Here is a 19,547-nt window from a genome sequence, read left to right as displayed (position 1 = left end):
CTTATAAGTCACCTCTTTAGCAAGCCCTCCAGCCCTGAGGGCAGGGTACAAAGTACCTGTGTGTGAGGGCACCCATGCAGTAGCAGAGGTGCCCCCACTGATAATGAGTCAGTCACAAAATGTCCTTTTTCAGTCCAAATTAACTTTAGCACATTCTGACTTGGGGTGTTGTGGTTGAAAATCCTGTGATTTGTGAATCACAGCCTTTGCAATTGTAAGAGCACTTATTACCTGTGCCCCTAGGTTCTCTCCTAAGTGGCTGACATTTCTACTAACACTGGGGCAGCAGGCATAAAGCATTACATTCTCATGACATTTCGACAACAGGTTTTCATTTAAACTGCTTTTTATAATGTGTAAAATTTACATTTTAAAGGAGCCATGATTGCTGAAAATATGTAACTGATTGTTTTTTGCAAACTGAAAACAAAATGCCTAAACATACTGACAATAAAAAGCTCACCTTATGCCAAGCTTGATACCAACAAATTAAAAAAAGAAGCACTTGTACAATGATGAAGTTCCCAACTGACAGCAGGTACCAGGCCATCCTGATGAAATACAAAACATTTTTTCCAACAATAGTAAAAGTATCCTAAGCAAAACTTTCAGTATTCTGCAAAACACGTCTTGCAGTTACACCTGTCTGTAATCTTACCTCCACAGAAGAGTCACACATGATGTGCAACTTGTTTTCTTTTCATTCTGATTTCATTAAGATGTTATAGTCATAGAGGTTCGGTAAACTGAGGAGGATCACCACCTTCTTCATTAAGGCTGACATTTTCCTCAAGTTACCAAGAGGAAACACTAACTTCTAGTTAAAGAACTTTCTGTTCCACAGATGCTTTGTGACATTAACCCACTCTGTGACATCATCGACTTTACATTAGAAAGGCAATTTGTCCCAAACAGAAAGAAGCCCAGTGTCATCTCGCCTCTGGTAAGACTGGCAGTGATACAATGAAATAGTAAAATGGTCTAATTTTTACAACTTTAAATAAGTCAAACAAAGGTCATGTGTTTAAAAGTGGGGAGTTCCAGAAATTAAAAGCTGTAAACACAATGATAAATCAATTTTTACTGGGCTGAGGGATCGAATTACAAAACGTTATTGTGATGAAGTTTTAAATTACTAATACAATGCTATACATTTCTGGCTTTTTGGTTTAAAAGGGGATGTTCATTTCAACAATATTGTTCTTTCATACAGAAAGAAGATCTAGTGAGAGGGATGTGAAGTAGAAATGTATGAAATTCCTAACTGATATGCTGAAAATGAAAGATTCTATTAAGAACCCCCAAGCAATGAGTATGCAGTTATTTTTCTATTTTAATTGTATGTATTTCTGTGGCATTCGTAAAATATCACTAACAGCAAACTACATTTCCCATCAGCAGAAGTAATATGCTACATGAATCCTTTAAAACAGACCAACACACAAGATACACAGCATTGTCTCTTTCATTGCGCAAATTATTATGCCCAGCTTTTTCTGTTTCTGTCACCACATTGTACTGGTACTCTGGTTTCTGTGTGAAAGAGCCACACCAGCATTAAGTGCACATGTGAGATCTCCCAGGTCATCTAAAACCAATGCCCCACATGCCAAAAATATCTCTATTTCAAACACCTGAAGATTTTGCCATTGATACATACAACTGTAAACATTCAAACACCTCTTGTGAAAACAATATTCAATCTATACCAAAGAATACAGTATCATCACATCTAGGCATAAGAAAGTAGCCTCCCTTTAGCTTGGTTACCCCCACGTTTGGCCTGTTTGACAGTGTGTTTGGCTATGTCTACTGGGATCCTGCTAATCAGGACCCCAGCGGACACAGACAATTCAGTAGTTATGCTCTCTCCCTTACATTTGGTTGTTGGATACTGTTAAGACAGTATTTCATCCACAATTGGCATACTGGTGCCCTCTTATAAGTGCTACTTACCCAGGGCATTGGGTTCCAGGGGATCCCTATGGGCTGCAGCATATATTTTGCCACCCATAGGGAGCACATGCAAAGGCTTTCGCAGGACTGCCATTGAAGCCTGCATGAAAAGGTTCAAGCACCCTTTCACTGCCATTTACACTGCACCAGGTCACTTATAAGTCACCTCTTTAGCAAGCCCTCCAGCCCTGAGGGCAGGGTACAAAGTGCCTGTGTGTGAGGGCACCCATGCAGTAGCAGAGGTGCCCCCACTGATAATGAGTCAGTCACAAAATGTCCTTTTTCAGTCCAAATTAACTTTAGCACATTCCGACTTGGGATGTTGTGGTTGAAAATCCTGTGATTTGTGAATCACAGCCTTTGCAATTGTAAGAGCACTTATTACCTGTGCCCCTAGGTTCTCTCCCAAGTGGCTGACATTTCTACTAACACTGGGGCAGCAGGCATAAAGCATTACATTCTCATGACATTTCGACAACAGGTTTTCATTTAAACTGCTTTTTATAATGTGTAAAATTTACATTTTAAAGGAGCCATGATTGCTGAAAATATGTAACTGATTGTTTTTTGCAAACTGAAAACAAAATGCCTAAACATACTGACAATAAAAAGCTCACCTTATGCCAAGCTTGATACCAACAAATTCAATAAAGAAGCACTTGTACAATGATGAAGTTCCCAACTGACAGCAGGTACCAGGCCATCCTGATGAAATACAAAACATTTTTTCCAACAATAGTAAAAGTATCCTCAGCAAAACTTTCAGTATTCTGCAAGACACGTCTTGCAGTTACACCTGTCTGTAATCTTTCCTCCACAGAAGAGTCACACATGATGTGCAACTTGTTTTCTTTTCATTCTGATTTCATTAAGATGTTATAGTCATAGAGGTTTAGTAAACTGAGGAGGATCACCACCTTCTTCATTAAGGCTGACATTTTCCTCAAGTTACCAAGAGGGAACACTAACTTCTAGTTAAAGAACTTTCTGTTCCACAGATGCTTTGTGACATTAAGCCACGCTGTGACATCATCGACTTTACATTAGAAAGGCAATTTGTCATAAACAGAAAGAAGCCCAGTGTCATCTCGCCTCTGGTAAGACTGGCAGTGATACAATGAAATAGTAAAATGGTCTAATTTGTACAACTTTAAAAAAGTCAAACAACGGTCATGTGTTTAAAAGTGGGGAGTTCCAGAAATTAAAAGCTGTAAACACAATGATAACTCCATTTTTACTCGGCTGAGGGATTGAATTACAAAACATTATTGTGATAAAGTTTTAAGTTACTAATATGCTATACATTTCTGGCTTTTTGGTTTAAAAGGGGATGTTCATTTCAACAATATTGTTCTTTCATACAGAAAGAAGATCTAGTGAGAGGGATGTGAAGTAGAAATGTATGAAATTCCTAACTGATATGCTGAAAATGAAAGATTCTATTAAGTACCCCCAAGCAATGAGTATGTATTCCTGTTTCTATTTTAATTTTATGTATTTCTGTGGCATTCATAAAATATCACTAACAGCAAACTACATTTCCCATGAGCAGAAGTAATATGCTACATGAATCCTTTAAAACAGACCAACACACAAGATACACAGCATTGTCTCTTTCATTGCGCAAATTATTATGCCCAGCCTTTTCTGTTTCTGTCACCACATTGTACTGGTACTCTGGTTTCTGTCTGAAAGAGCCACACCAGCATTAAGTACACATGTGAGATCTCCCAGGTCATCTAAACCAATGCCCCACATGCAAAACTTATCTCAATTTCAAACACCTGAAGATTTTGCCATTGATACATACAAGGGTAAACATTCAAACACCTCTTGTGAAAACAGTATTCAATCCCTACCAAAGAATACAGTATCATCACATCTAGGCGTAAGAAAGTAGCCTCCCTTTTGCTTGGTTACCCCCACGTTTGGCCTGTTTGACAGTGTGTTTGGCTGTGTCTACTGGGAACCTGCTAATCAGGACCCCAGCGGACACAGACAATTCAGTAGTTATGCTCTCTCCCTTACATTTGGTTGTTGGATACTGTTAAGACAGTATTTCATCCACAATTGGCATACTGGTGCCCTCTTTTAAGTCCTTAGCATATGATACCTTCTTACCCAGGGCATTGGGTTCCAGGGGATCCCTATGGGCTGCAGCATATATTTTGCCACCCATAGGGAGCACATGCAAAGGCTTTTGCAGGACTGCCATTGAAGCCTGCATGAAAAGGTTCAAGCACCCTTTCACTGCCATTTACACTGCACCAGGTCTCTTATAAGTCACCTCTTTAGCAAGCCCTCCAGCCCTGAGGGCAGGGTACAAAGTGCCTGTGTGTGAGGGCACCCATGCAGTAGCAGAGGTGCCCCCACTGATAATGAGTCAGTCACAAAATGTCCTTTTTCAGTCCACATTAACTTTAGCACATTCTGACTTGGGATGTTGTGGTTGAAAATCCTGTGATTTGTGAATCACAGCCTTTGCAAATGTAAGAGCACTTATTACCTGTGCCCCTAGGTTCTCTCCCAAGTGGCTGACATTTCTACTAACACTGGGGCAGCAGGCATAAAGCATTACATTCTCATGACATTTCGACAACAGGTTTTCATTTAAACTGCTTTTTATAATGTGTAAAATTTACATTTTAAAGGAGCCATGATTGCTGAAAATATGTAACTGATTGTTTTTTGCAAACTGAAAACAAAATGCCTAAACATACTGACAATAAAAAGCTCACCTTATGCCAAGCTTGATACCAACAAATTAAATAAAGAAGCACTTGTACAATGATGAAGTTCCCAACTGACAGCAGGTACCAGGCCATCCTGATGAAATACAAAACATTTTTTCCAACAATAGTAAAAGTATCCTCAGCAAAACTTTCAGTATTCTGCAAGACACGTCTTGCAGTTACACCTGTCTGTAATCTTTCCTCCACAGAAGAGTCACACATGATGTGCAACTTGTTTTCTTTTCATTCTGATTTCATTAAGATGTTATAGTCATAGAGGTTTAGTAAACTGAGGAGGATCACCACCTTCTTCATTAAGGCTGACATTTTCCTCAAGTTACCAAGAGGGAACACTAACTTCTAGTTAAAGAACTTTCTGTTCCACAGATGCTTTGTGACATTAAGCCACTCTGTGACATCATCGACTTTACATTAGAAAGGCAATTTGTCCTAAACAGAAAGAAGCCCAGTGTCATCTCGCCTCTGGTAAGACTGGCAGTGATACAATGAAATAGTAAAATGGTCTAATTTGTACAACTTTAAAAAAGTCAAACAACGGTCATGTGTTTAAAAGTGGGGAGTTCCAGAAATTAAAAGCTGTAAACACAATGATAACTCCATTTTTACTCGGCTGAGGGATTGAATTACAAAACATTATTGTGATAAAGTTTTAAGTTACTAATATGCTATACATTTCTGGCTTTTTGGTTTAAAAGGGGATGTTCATTTCAACAATATTGTTCTTTCATACAGAAAGAAGATCTAGTGAGAGGGATGTGAAGTAGAAATGTATGAAATTCCTAACTGATATGCTGAAAATGAAAGATTCTATTAAGTACCCCCAAGCAATGAGTATGTATTCCTGTTTCTATTTTAATTTTATGTATTTCTGTGGCATTCATAAAATATCACTAACAGCAAACTACATTTCCCATAAGCAGAAGTAATATGCTACATGAATCCTTTAAAACAGACCAACACACAAGACACAGAGCATTGTCTCTTTCATTGCGCAAATTATTATGCCCAGCCTTTTCTGTTTCTGTCACCACATTGTACTGGTACTCTGGTTTCTGTCTGAAAGAGCCACACCAGCATTAAGTACACATGTGAGATCTCCCAGGTCATCTAAACCAATGCCCCACATGCAAAACTTATCTCAATTTCAAACACCTGAAGATTTTGCCATTGATAAATACAAGGGTAAACATTCAAACACCTCTTGTGAAAACAGTATTCAATCCCTACCAAAGAATACAGTATCATCACATCTAGGCGTAAGAAATTAGCCTCCCTTTAGCTTGGTTACCCCCACGTTTGGCCTGTTTGACAGTGTGTTTGGCTGTGTCTACTGGGAACCTGCTAATCAGGACCCCAGCGGACACAGACAATTCAGTAGTTATGCTCTCTCCCTTACATTTGGTTGTTGGATACTGTTAAGACAGTATTTCATCCACAATTGGCATACTGGTGCCCTCTTTTAAGTCCTTAGCATATGATACCTACTTACCCAGGGCATTGGGTTCCAGGGGATCCCTATGGGCTGCAGCATATATTTTGCCACCCATAGTGAGCACATGCAAAGGCTTTTGCAGGACTGCCATTGAAGCCTGCATGAAAAGGTTCAAGCACCCTTTCACTGCCATTTACACTGCACCAGGTCTCTTATAAGTCGCCTCTTTAGCAAGCCCTCCAGCCCTGAGGGCAGGGTACAAAGTGCCTGTGTGTGAGGGCACCCATGCAGTAGCAGAGGTGCCCCCACTGATAATGAGTCAGTCACAAAATGTCCTTTTTCAGTCCACATTAACTTTAGCACATTCTGACTTGGGATGTTGTGGTTGAAAATCCTGTGATTTGTGAATCACAGCCTTTGCAAATGTAAGAGCACTTATTACCTGTGCCCCTAGGTTCTCTCCCAAGTGGCTGACATTTCTACTAACACTGGGGCAGCAGGCATAAAGCATTACATTCTCATGACATTTCGACAACAGGTTTTCATTTAAACTGCTTTTTATAATGTGTAAAATTTACATTTTAAAGGAGCCATGATTGCTGAAAATATGTAACTGATTGTTTTTTGCAAACTGAAAACAAAATGCCTAAACATACTGACAATAAAAAGCTCACCTTATGCCAAGCTTGATACCAACAAATTAAAAAAAGAAGCACTTGTATAATGATGAAGTTCCCAACTGACAGCAGGTACCAGGCCATCCTGATGAAATACAAAACATTTTTTCCAACAATAGTAGTAGTATCCTAAGCAAAACTTTCAGTATTCTGCAAAACACGTCTTGCAGTTACACCTGTCTGTAATCTTTCCTCCACAGAAGAGTCACACATGATGTGCAACTTGTTTTCTTTTCATTCTGATTTAATTAAGATGTTATAGTCATAGAGGTTCGGTAAACTGAGGAGGATCACCACCTTCTTCATTAAGGCTGACATTTTCCTCAAGTTACCAAGAGGAAACACTAACTTCTAGTTAAAGAACTTTCTGTTCCACAGATGCTTTGTGACATTAACCCACTCTGTGACATCATCGACTTTACATTAGAAAGGCAATTTGTCCCAAACAGAAAGAAGCCCAGTGTCATCTCGCCTCTGGTAAGACTGGCAGTGATACAATGAAATAGTAAAATGGTCTAATTTTTACAACTTTAAATAAGTCAAACAAAGGTCATGTGTTTAAAAGTGGGGAGTTCCAGAAATTAAAAGCTGTAAACACAATGATAAATCAATTTTTACTGGGCTGAGGGATCGAATTACAAAACGTTATTGTGATGAAGTTTTAAATTACTAATACAATGCTATACATTTCTGGCTTTTTGGTTTAAAAGGGGATGTTCATTTCAACAATATTGTTCTTTCATACAGAAAGAAGATCTAGTGAGAGGGATGTGAAGTAGAAATGTATGAAATTCCTAACTGATATGCTGAAAATGAAAGATTCTATTAAGTACCCCCAAGCAATGAGTATGTATTCCTGTTTCTATTTTAATTTTATGTATTTCTGTGGCATTCGTAAAATATCACTAACAGCAAACTACATTTCCCATGAGCAGAAGTAATATGCTACATGAATCCTTTAAAACAGACCAACACACAAGATACACAGCATTGTCTCTTTCATTGCGCAAATTATTATGCCCAGCTTTTTCCGTTTCTGTCACCACATTGTACTGGTACTCTGGTTTCTGTCTGAAAGAGCCACACCAGCATTAAGTACACATTTGAGATCTCCCAGGTCATCTAAAACCAATGCCCCACATGCAAACATTATCTCTATTTCAAACACCTGAAGATTTTGCCATTGATATATACAAGAGTAAACGTTCAAACACCTCTTGTGAAAACAATATTCAATCCCTACCAAATAATACAGTATCATCACATCTAGGCGTAAGAAAGTAGCCTCCCTTTAGCTTGGTTACCCCTAGTTTGGCCTGTTTGACAGTGTGTTTGGCTGTGTCTACTGGGAACCTGCTAATCAGGACCCCAGCGGACACAGACAATTCAGTAGTTATGCTCTCTCCCTTACATTTGGTTGTTGGATACTGTTAAGACAGTATTTCATCCACAATTGGCATACTGGTGCCCTCTTATAAGTCCTTAGCATATGATACCTACTTACCCAGGGCATTGGGTTCCAGGGGATCCCTATGGGCTGCAGTATATATTTTGCCACCCATAGGGAGCACATGCAAAGGCTTTTGCAGGACTGCCATTGAAGCCTGCATGAAAAGGTTCAAGCACCCTTTCACTGCCATTTACACTGCACCAGGTCACTTATAAGTCACCTCTTTAGCAAGCCCTCCAGCCCTGAGGGCAGGGTACAAAGTACCTGTGTGTGAGGGCACCCATGCAGTAGCAGAGGTGCCCCCACTGATAATGAGTCAGTCACAAAATGTCCTTTTTCAGTCCAAATTAACTTTAGCACATTCTGACTTGGGGTGTTGTGGTTGAAAATCCTGTGATTTGTGAATCACAGCCTTTGCAATTGTAAGAGCACTTATTACCTGTGCCCCTAGGTTCTCTCCTAAGTGGCTGACATTTCTACTAACACTGGGGCAGCAGGCATAAAGCATTACATTCTCATGACATTTCGACAACAGGTTTTCATTTAAACTGCTTTTTATAATGTGTAAAATTTACATTTTAAGGGAGCCATGATTGCTGAAAATATGTAACTGATTGTTTTTTGCAAACTGAAAACAAAATGCCTAAACATACTGACAATAAAAAGCTCACCTTATGCCAAGCTTGATACCAACAAATTAAAAAAAGAAGCACTTGTACAATGATGAAGTTCCCAACTGACAGCAGGTACCAGGCCATCCTGATGAAATACAAAACATTTTTTCCAACAATAGTAAAAGTATCCTAAGCAAAACTTTCAGTATTCTGCAAAACACGTCTTGCAGTTACACCTGTCTGTAATCTTACCTCCACAGAAGAGTCACACATGATGTGCAACTTGTTTTCTTTTCATTCTGATTTCATTAAGATGTTATAGTCATAGAGGTTCGGTAAACTGAGGAGGATCACCACCTTCTTCATTAAGGCTGACATTTTCCTCAAGTTACCAAGAGGAAACACTAACTTCTAGTTAAAGAACTTTCTGTTCCACAGATGCTTTGTGACATTAACCCACTCTGTGACATCATCGACTTTACATTAGAAAGGCAATTTGTCCCAAACAGAAAGAAGCCCAGTGTCATCTCGCCTCTGGTAAGACTGGCAGTGATACAATGAAATAGTAAAATGGTCTAATTTTTACAACTTTAAATAAGTCAAACAAAGGTCATGTGTTTAAAAGTGGGGAGTTCCAGAAATTAAAAGCTGTAAACACAATGATAAATCAATTTTTACTGGGCTGAGGGATCGAATTACAAAACGTTATTGTGATGAAGTTTTAAATTACTAATACAATGCTATACATTTCTGGCTTTTTGGTTTAAAAGGGGATGTTCATTTCAACAATATTGTTCTTTCATACAGAAAGAAGATCTAGTGAGAGGGATGTGAAGTAGAAATGTATGAAATTCCTAACTGATATGCTGAAAATGAAAGATTCTATTAAGAACCCCCAAGCAATGAGTATGCAGTTATTTTTCTATTTTAATTGTATGTATTTCTGTGGCATTCGTAAAATATCACTAACAGCAAACTACATTTCCCATCAGCAGAAGTAATATGCTACATGAATCCTTTAAAACAGACCAACACACAAGATACACAGCATTGTCTCTTTCATTGCGCAAATTATTATGCCCAGCTTTTTCTGTTTCTGTCACCACATTGTACTGGTACTCTGTTTTCTGTGTGAAAGAGCCACACCAGCATTAAGTGCACATGTGAGATCTCCCAGGTCATCTAAAACCAATGCCCCACATGCCAAAAATATCTCTATTTCAAACACCTGAAGATTTTGCCATTGATACATACAACTGTAAACATTCAAACACCTCTTGTGAAAACAATATTCAATCTATACCAAAGAATACAGTATCATCACATCTAGGCATAAGAAAGTAGCCTCCCTTTAGCTTGGTTACCCCCACGTTTGGCCTGTTTGACAGTGTGTTTGGCTATGTCTACTGGGATCCTGCTAATCAGGACCCCAGCGGACACAGACAATTCAGTAGTTATGCTCTCTCCCTTACATTTGGTTGTTGGATACTGTTAAGACAGTATTTCATCCACAATTGGCATACTGGTGCCCTCTTATAAGTGCTACTTACCCAGGGCATTGGGTTCCAGGGGATCCCTATGGGCTGCAGCATATATTTTGCCACCCATAGGGAGCACATGCAAAGGCTTTCGCAGGACTGCCATTGAAGCCTGCATGAAAAGGTTCAAGCACCCTTTCACTGCCATTTACACTGCACCAGGTCACTTATAAGTCACCTCTTTAGCAAGCCCTCCAGCCCTGAGGGCAGGGTACAAAGTGCCTGTGTGTGAGGGCACCCATGCAGTAGCAGAGGTGCCCCCACTGATAATGAGTCAGTCACAAAATGTCCTTTTTCAGTCCAAATTAACTTTAGCACATTCCGACTTGGGATGTTGTGGTTGAAAATCCTGTGATTTGTGAATCACAGCCTTTGCAATTGTAAGAGCACTTATTACCTGTGCCCCTAGGTTCTCTCCCAAGTGGCTGACATTTCTACTAACACTGGGGCAGCAGGCATAAAGCATTACATTCTCATGACATTTCGACAACAGGTTTTCATTTAAACTGCTTTTTATAATGTGTAAAATTTACATTTTAAAGGAGCCATGATTGCTGAAAATATGTAACTGATTGTTTTTTGCAAACTGAAAACAAAATGCCTAAACATACTGACAATAAAAAGCTCACCTTATGCCAAGCTTGATACCAACAAATTCAATAAAGAAGCACTTGTACAATGATGAAGTTCCCAACTGACAGCAGGTACCAGGCCATCCTGATGAAATACAAAACATTTTTTCCAACAATAGTAAAAGTATCCTCAGCAAAACTTTCAGTATTCTGCAAGACACGTCTTGCAGTTACACCTGTCTGTAATCTTTCCTCCACAGAAGAGTCACACATGATGTGCAACTTGTTTTCTTTTCATTCTGATTTCATTAAGATGTTATAGTCATAGAGGTTTAGTAAACTGAGGAGGATCACCACCTTCTTCATTAAGGCTGACATTTTCCTCAAGTTACCAAGAGGGAACACTAACTTCTAGTTAAAGAACTTTCTGTTCCACAGATGCTTTGTGACATTAAGCCACGCTGTGACATCATCGACTTTACATTAGAAAGGCAATTTGTCATAAACAGAAAGAAGCCCAGTGTCATCTCGCCTCTGGTAAGACTGGCAGTGATACAATGAAATAGTAAAATGGTCTAATTTGTACAACTTTAAAAAAGTCAAACAACGGTCATGTGTTTAAAAGTGGGGAGTTCCAGAAATTAAAAGCTGTAAACACAATGATAACTCCATTTTTACTCGGCTGAGGGATTGAATTACAAAACATTATTGTGATAAAGTTTTAAGTTACTAATATGCTATACATTTCTGGCTTTTTGGTTTAAAAGGGGATGTTCATTTCAACAATATTGTTCTTTCATACAGAAAGAAGATCTAGTGTGAGGGATGTGAAGTAGAAATGTATGAAATTCCTAACTGATATGCTGAAAATGAAAGATTCTATTAAGTACCCCCAAGCAATGAGTATGTATTCCTGTTTCTATTTTAATTTTATGTATTTCTGTGGCATTCATAAAATATCACTAACAGCAAACTACATTTCCCATGAGCAGAAGTAATATGCTACATGAATCCTTTAAAACAGACCAACACACAAGATACACAGCATTGTCTCTTTCATTGCGCAAATTATTATGCCCAGCCTTTTCTGTTTCTGTCACCACATTGTACTGGTACTCTGGTTTCTGTCTGAAAGAGCCACACCAGCATTAAGTACACATGTGAGATCTCCCAGGTCATCTAAACCAATGCCCCACATGCAAAACTTATCTCAATTTCAAACACCTGAAGATTTTGCCATTGATACATACAAGGGTAAACATTCAAACACCTCTTGTGAAAACAGTATTCAATCCCTACCAAAGAATACAGTATCATCACATCTAGGCGTAAGAAAGTAGCCTCCCTTTTGCTTGGTTACCCCCACGTTTGGCCTGTTTGACAGTGTGTTTGGCTGTGTCTACTGGGAACCTGCTAATCAGGACCCCAGCGGACACAGACAATTCAGTAGTTATGCTCTCTCCCTTACATTTGGTTGTTGGATAATGTTAAGACAGTATTTCATCCACAATTGGCATACTGGTGCCCTCTTTTAAGTCCTTAGCATATGATACCTTCTTACCCAGGGCATTGGGTTCCAGGGGATCCCTATGGGCTGCAGCATATATTTTGCCACCCATAGGGAGCACATGCAAAGGCTTTTGCAGGACTGCCATTGAAGCCTGCATGAAAAGGTTCAAGCACCCTTTCACTGCCATTTACACTGCACCAGGTCTCTTATAAGTCACCTCTTTAGCAAGCCCTCCAGCCCTGAGGGCAGGGTACAAAGTGCCTGTGTGTGAGGGCACCCATGCAGTAGCAGAGGTGCCCCCACTGATAATGAGTCAGTCACAAAATGTCCTTTTTCAGTCCACATTAACTTTAGCACATTCTGACTTGGGATGTTGTGGTTGAAAATCCTGTGATTTGTGAATCACAGCCTTTGCAAATGTAAGAGCACTTATTACCTGTGCCCCTAGGTTCTCTCCCAAGTGGCTGACATTTCTACTAACACTGGGGCAGCAGGCATAAAGCATTACATTCTCATGACATTTCGACAACAGGTTTTCATTTAAACTGCTTTTTATAATGTGTAAAATTTACATTTTAAAGGAGCCATGATTGCTGAAAATATGTAACTGATTGTTTTTTGCAAACTGAAAACAAAATGCCTAAACATACTGACAATAAAAAGCTCACCTTATGCCAAGCTTGATACCAACAAATTAAATAAAGAAGCACTTGTACAATGATGAAGTTCCCAACTGACAGCAGGTACCAGGCCATCCTGATGAAATACAAAACATTTTTTCCAACAATAGTAAAAGTATCCTCAGCAAAACTTTCAGTATTCTGCAAGACACGTCTTGCAGTTACACCTGTCTGTAATCTTTCCTCCACAGAAGAGTCACACATGATGTGCAACTTGTTTTCTTTTCATTCTGATTTCATTAAGATGTTATAGTCATAGAGGTTTAGTAAACTGAGGAGGATCACCACCTTCTTCATTAAGGCTGACATTTTCCTCAAGTTACCAAGAGGGAACACTAACTTCTAGTTAAAGAACTTTCTGTTCCACAGATGCTTTGTGACATTAAGCCACTCTGTGACATCATCGACTTTACATTAGAAAGGCAATTTGTCCTAAACAGAAAGAAGCCCAGTGTCATCTCGCCTCTGGTAAGACTGGCAGTGATACAATGAAATAGTAAAATGGTCTAATTTGTACAACTTTAAAAAAGTCAAACAACGGTCATGTGTTTAAAAGTGGGGAGTTCCAGAAATTAAAAGCTGTAAACACAATGATAAATCCATTTTTACTCGGCTGAGGGATTGAATTACAAAACATTATTGTGATAAAGTTTTAAGTTACTAATATGCTATACATTTCTGGCTTTTTGGTTTAAAAGGGGATGTTCATTTCAACAATATTGTTCTTTCATACAGAAAGAAGATCTAGTGAGAGGGATGTGAAGTAGAAATGTATGAAATTCCTAACTGATATGCTGAAAATGAAAGATTCTATTAAGTACCCCCAAGCAATGAGTATGTATTCCTGTTTCTATTTTAATTTTATGTATTTCTGTGGCATTCATAAAATATCACTAACAGCAAACTACATTTCCCATAAGCAGAAGTAATATGCTACATGAATCCTTTAAAACAGACCAACACACAAGACACAGAGCATTGTCTCTTTCATTGCGCAAATTATTATGCCCAGCCTTTTCTGTTTCTGTCACCACATTGTACTGGTACTCTGGTTTCTGTCTGAAAGAGCCACACCAGCATTAAGTACACATGTGAGATCTCCCAGGTCATCTAAACCAATGCCCCACATGCAAAACTTATCTCAATTTCAAACACCTGAAGATTTTGCCATTGATAAATACAAGGGTAAACATTCAAACACCTCTTGTGAAAACAGTATTCAATCCCTACCAAAGAATACAGTATCATCACATCTAGGCGTAAGAAATTAGCCTCCCTTTAGCTTGGTTACCCCCACGTTTGGCCTGTTTGACAGTGTGTTTGGCTGTGTCTACTGGGAACCTGCTAATCAGGACCCCAGCGGACACAGACAATTCAGTAGTTATGCTCTCTCCCTTACATTTGGTTGTTGGATACTGTTAAGACAGTATTTCATCCACAATTGGCATACTGGTGCCCTCTTATAAGTGCTACTTACCCAGGGCATTGGGTTCCAGGGGATCACTATGGGCTGCAGCATATATTTTGCCACCCATAGGGAGCACATGCAAAGGCTTTTGCAGGACTGCCATTGAAGCCTGCATGAAAAGGTTCAAGCACCCTTTCACTGCCATTTACACTGCACCAGGTCTCTTATAAGTCACCTCTTTAGCAAGCCCTCCAGCCCTGAGGGCAGGGTACAAAGTGCCTGTGTGTGAGGGCACCCATGCAGTAGCAGAGGTGCCCCCACTGATAATGAGTCAGTCACAAAATGTCCTTTTTCAGTCCACATTAACTTTAGCACATTCTGACTTGGGATGTTGTGGTTGAAAATCCTGTGATTTGTGAATCACAGCCTTTGCAAATGTAAGAGCACTTATTACCTGTGCCCCTAGGTTCTCTCCCAAGTGGCTGACATTTCTACTAACACTGGGGCAGCAGGCATAAAGCATTACATTCTCATGACATTTCGACAACAGGTTTTCATTTAAACTGCTTTTTATAATGTGTAAAATTTACATTTTAAAGGAGCCATGATTGCTGAAAATATGTAACTGATTGTTTTTTGCAAACTGAAAACAAAATGCCTAAACATACTGACAATAAAAAGCTCACCTTATGCCAAGCTTGATACCAACAAATTAAATAAAGAAGCACTTGTACAATGATGAAGTTCCCAACTGACAGCAGGTACCAGGCCATCCTGATGAAATACAAAACATTTTTTCCAACAATAGTAAAAGTATCCTCAGCAAAACTTTCAGTATTCTGCAAGACACGTCTTGCAGTTACACCTGTCTGTAATCTTTCCTCCACAGAAGAGTCACACATGATGTGCAACTTGTTTTCTTTTCATTCTGATTTCATTAAGATGTTATAGTCATAGAGGTTTAGTAAACTGAGGAGGATCACCACCTTCTTCATTAAGGCTGACATTTTCCTCAAGTTACCAAGAGGGAACACTAACTTCTAGTTAAAGAACTTTCTGTTCCACAGATGCTTTGTGACATTAAGCCACTCTGTGACATCATCGACTTTACATTAGAAAGGCAATTTGTCCTAAACAGAAAGAAGCCCAGTGTCATCTCGCCTCTGGTAAGACTGGCAGTGATACAATGAAATAGTAAAATGGTCTAATTTGTACAACTTTAAAAAAGTCAAACAACGGTCATGTGTTTAAAAGTGGGGAGTTCCAGAAATTAAAAGCTGTAAACACAATGATAACTCCATTTTTACTCGGCTGAGGGATTGAATTACAAAACATTATTGTGATAAAGTTTTAAGTTACTAATATGCTATACATTTCTGGCTTTTTGGTTTAAAAGGGGATGTTCATTTCAACAATATTGTTCTTTCATACAGAAAGAAGATCTAGTGAGAGGGATGTGAAGTAGAAATGTATGAAATTCCTAACTGATATGCTGAAAATGAAAGATTCTATTAAGTACCCCCAAGCAATGAGTATGTATTCCTGTTTCTATTTTAATTTTATGTATTTCTGTGGCATTCATAAAATATCACTAACAGCAAACTACATTTCCCATAAGCAGAAGTAATATGCTACATGAATCCTTTAAAACAGACCAACACACAAGACACAGAGCATTGTCTCTTTCATTGCGCAAATTATTATGCCCAGCCTTTTCTGTTTCTGTCACCACATTGTACTGGTACTCTGGTTTCTGTCTGAAAGAGCCACACCAGCATTAAGTACACATGTGAGATCTCCCAGGTCATCTAAACCAATGCCCCACATGCAAAACTTATCTCAATTTCAAACACCTGAAGATTTTGCCATTGATAAATACAAGGGTAAACATTCAAACACCTCTTGTGAAAACAGTATTCAATCCCTACCAAAGAATACAGTATCATCACATCTAGGCGTAAGAAAGTAGCCTCCCTTTAGCTTGGTTACCCCCACGTTTGGCCTGTTTGACAGTGTGTTTGGCTGTGTCTACTGGGAACCTGCTAATCAGGACCCCAGCGGACACAGACAATTCAGTAGTTATGCTCTCTCCCTTACATTTGGTTGTTGGATACTGTTAAGACAGTATTTCATCCACAATTGGCATACTGGTGCCCTCTTTTAAGTCCTTAGCATATGATACCTACTTACCCAGGGCATTGGGTTCCAGGGGATCCCTATGGGCTGCAGCATATATTTTGCCACCCATAGGGAGCACATGCAAAGGCTTTTGCAGGACTGCCATTGAAGCCTGCATGAAAAGGTTCAAGCACCCTTTCACTGCCATTTACACTGCACCAGGTCTCTTATAAGTCACCTCTTTAGCAAGCCCTCCAGCCCTGAGGGCAGGGTACAAAGTGCCTGTGTGTGAGGGCACCCATGCAGTAGCAGAGGTGCCCCCACTGATAATGAGTCAGTCACAAAATGTCCTTTTTCAGTCCACATTAACTTTAGCACATTCTGACTTGGGATGTTGTGGTTGAAAATCCTGTGATTTGTGAATCACAGCCTTTGCAAATGTAAGAGCACTTATTACCTGTGCCCCTAGGTTCTCTCCCAAGTGGCTGACATTTCTACTAACACTGGGGCAGCAGGCATAAAGCATTACATTCTCATGACATTTCGACAACAGGTTTTCATTTAAGCTGCTTTTTATAATGTGTAAAATTTACATTTTAAAGGAGCCATGATTGCTGAAAATATGTAACTGATTGTTTTTTGCAAACTGAAAACAAAATGCCTAAACATACTGACAATAAAAAGCTCACCTTATGCCAAGCTTGATACCAACAAATTAAAAAAAGAAGCACTTGTATAATGATGAAGTTCCCAACTGACAGCAGGTACCAGGCCATCCTGATGAAATACAAAACATTTTTTCCAACAATAGTAAAAGTATCCTAAGCAAAACTTTCAGTATTCTGCAAAACACGTCTTGCAGTTACACCTGTCTGTAATCTTTCCTCCACAGAAGAGTCACACATGATGTGCAACTTGTTTTCTTTTCATTCTGATTTAATTAAGATGTTATAGTCATAGAGGTTCGGTAAACTGAGGAGGATCACCACCTTCTTCATTAAGGCTGACATTTTCCTCAAGTTACCAAGAGGAAACACTAACTTCTAGTTAAAGAACTTTCTGTTCCACAGATGCTTTGTGACATTAACCCACTCTGTGACATCATCGACTTTACATTAGAAAGGCAATTTGTCCCAAACAGAAAGAAGCCCAGTGTCATCTCTCCTCTGGTAAGACTGGCAGTGATACAATGAAATAGTAAAATAGTCTAATTTTTACAACTTTAAATAAGTCAAACAAAGGTCATGTGTTTAAAAGTGGGGAGTTCCAGAAATTAAAAGCTGTAAACACAATGATAAATCAATTTTTACTGGGCTGAGGGATCGAATTACAAAACGTTATTGTGATGAAGTTTTAAATTACTAATACAATGCTATACATTTCTGGCTTTTTGGTTTAAAAGGGGATGTTCATTTCAACAATATTGTTCTTTCATACAGAAAGAAGATCTAGTGAGAGGGATGTGAAGTAGAAATGTATGAAATTCCTAACTGATATGCTGAAAATGAAAGATTCTATTAAGTACCCCCAAGCAATGAGTATGTATTCCTGTTTCTATTTTAATTTTATGTATTTCTGTGGCATTCGTAAAATATCACTAACAGCAAACTACATTTCCCATGAGCAGAAGTAATATGCTACATGAATCCTTTAAAACAGACCAACACACAAGATACACAGCATTGTCTCTTTCATTGCGCAAATTATTATGCCCAGCTTTTTCCGTTTCTGTCACCACATTGTACTGGTACTCTGGTTTCTGTCTGAAAGAGCCACACCAGCATTAAGTACACATGTGAGATCTCCCAGGTCATCTAAAACCAATGCCCCACATGCAAAAATTATCTCTATTTCAAACACCTGAAGATTTTGCCATTGATATATACAAGAGTAAACATTCAAACACCTCTTGTGAAAACAATATTCAATCCCTACCAAATAATACAGTATCATCACATCTAGGCGTAAGAAAGTAGCCTCCCTTTAGCTTGGTTACCCCCACGTTTGGCCTGTTTGACAGTGTGTTTGGCTGTGTCTACTGGGAACCTGCTAATCAGGACCCCAGCGGACACAGACAATTCAGTAGTTATGCTCTCTCCCGTACATTTGGTTGTTGGATACTGTTAAGACAGTATTTCATCCACAATTGGCATACTGGTGCCCTCTTATAAGTCCTTAGCATATGATACCTACTTACCCAGGGCATTGGGTTCCAGGGGATCCCTATGGGCTGCAGCATATATTTTGCCACCCATAGGGAGCACATGCAAAGGCTTTTGCAGGACTGCCATTGAAGCCTGCATGAAAAGGTTCAAGCACCCTTTCACTGCCATTTACACTGCACCAGGTCACTTATAAGTCACCTCTTTAGCAAGCCCTCCAGCCCTGAGGGCAGGGTACAAAGTACCTGTGTGTTAGGGCACCCATGCAGTAGCAGAGGTGCCCCCACTGATAATGAGTCAGTCACAAAATGTCCTTTTTCAGTCCAAATTAACTTTAGCACATTCTGACTTGGGGTGTTGTGGTTGAAAATCCTGTGATTTGTGAATCACAGCCTTTGCAATTGTAAGAGCACTTAATACCTGTGCCCCTAGGTTCTCTCCCAAGTGGCTGACATTTCTACTAACACTGGGGCAGCAGGCATAAAGCATTACATTCTCATGACATTTCGACAACAGGTTTTCATTTAAACTGCTTTTTATAATGTGTAAAATTTACATTTTAAAGGAGCCATGATTGCTGAAAATATGTAACTGATTGTTTTTTGCAAACTGAAAACAAAATGCCTAAACATACTGACAATAAAAAGCTCACCTTATGCCAAGCTTGATACCAACAA

At 39.2% G+C, this 19,547-nt stretch overlaps 1 long non-coding RNA gene across 1 annotated transcript in view; it reads right to left on the bottom strand.

Moving 5' to 3' along the window:
• The window catches only part of LOC138258620 (uncharacterized), a 137,856-nt gene that overhangs the window by 95,047 nt on the left and 23,262 nt on the right, over positions 1–19,547 (bottom strand). The gene's annotated exons all lie outside the window — the stretch shown is intronic.

This window comes from Pleurodeles waltl, chromosome 9, assembly GCF_031143425.1.
Source record: "Pleurodeles waltl isolate 20211129_DDA chromosome 9, aPleWal1.hap1.20221129, whole genome shotgun sequence".
NCBI classification, from domain to species: Eukaryota; Metazoa; Chordata; class Amphibia; order Caudata; family Salamandridae; genus Pleurodeles; species Pleurodeles waltl.
The sequence above is the reverse complement of the archived record's forward strand: the minus strand, read 5'-3'. Positions and strand labels throughout refer to the sequence as shown.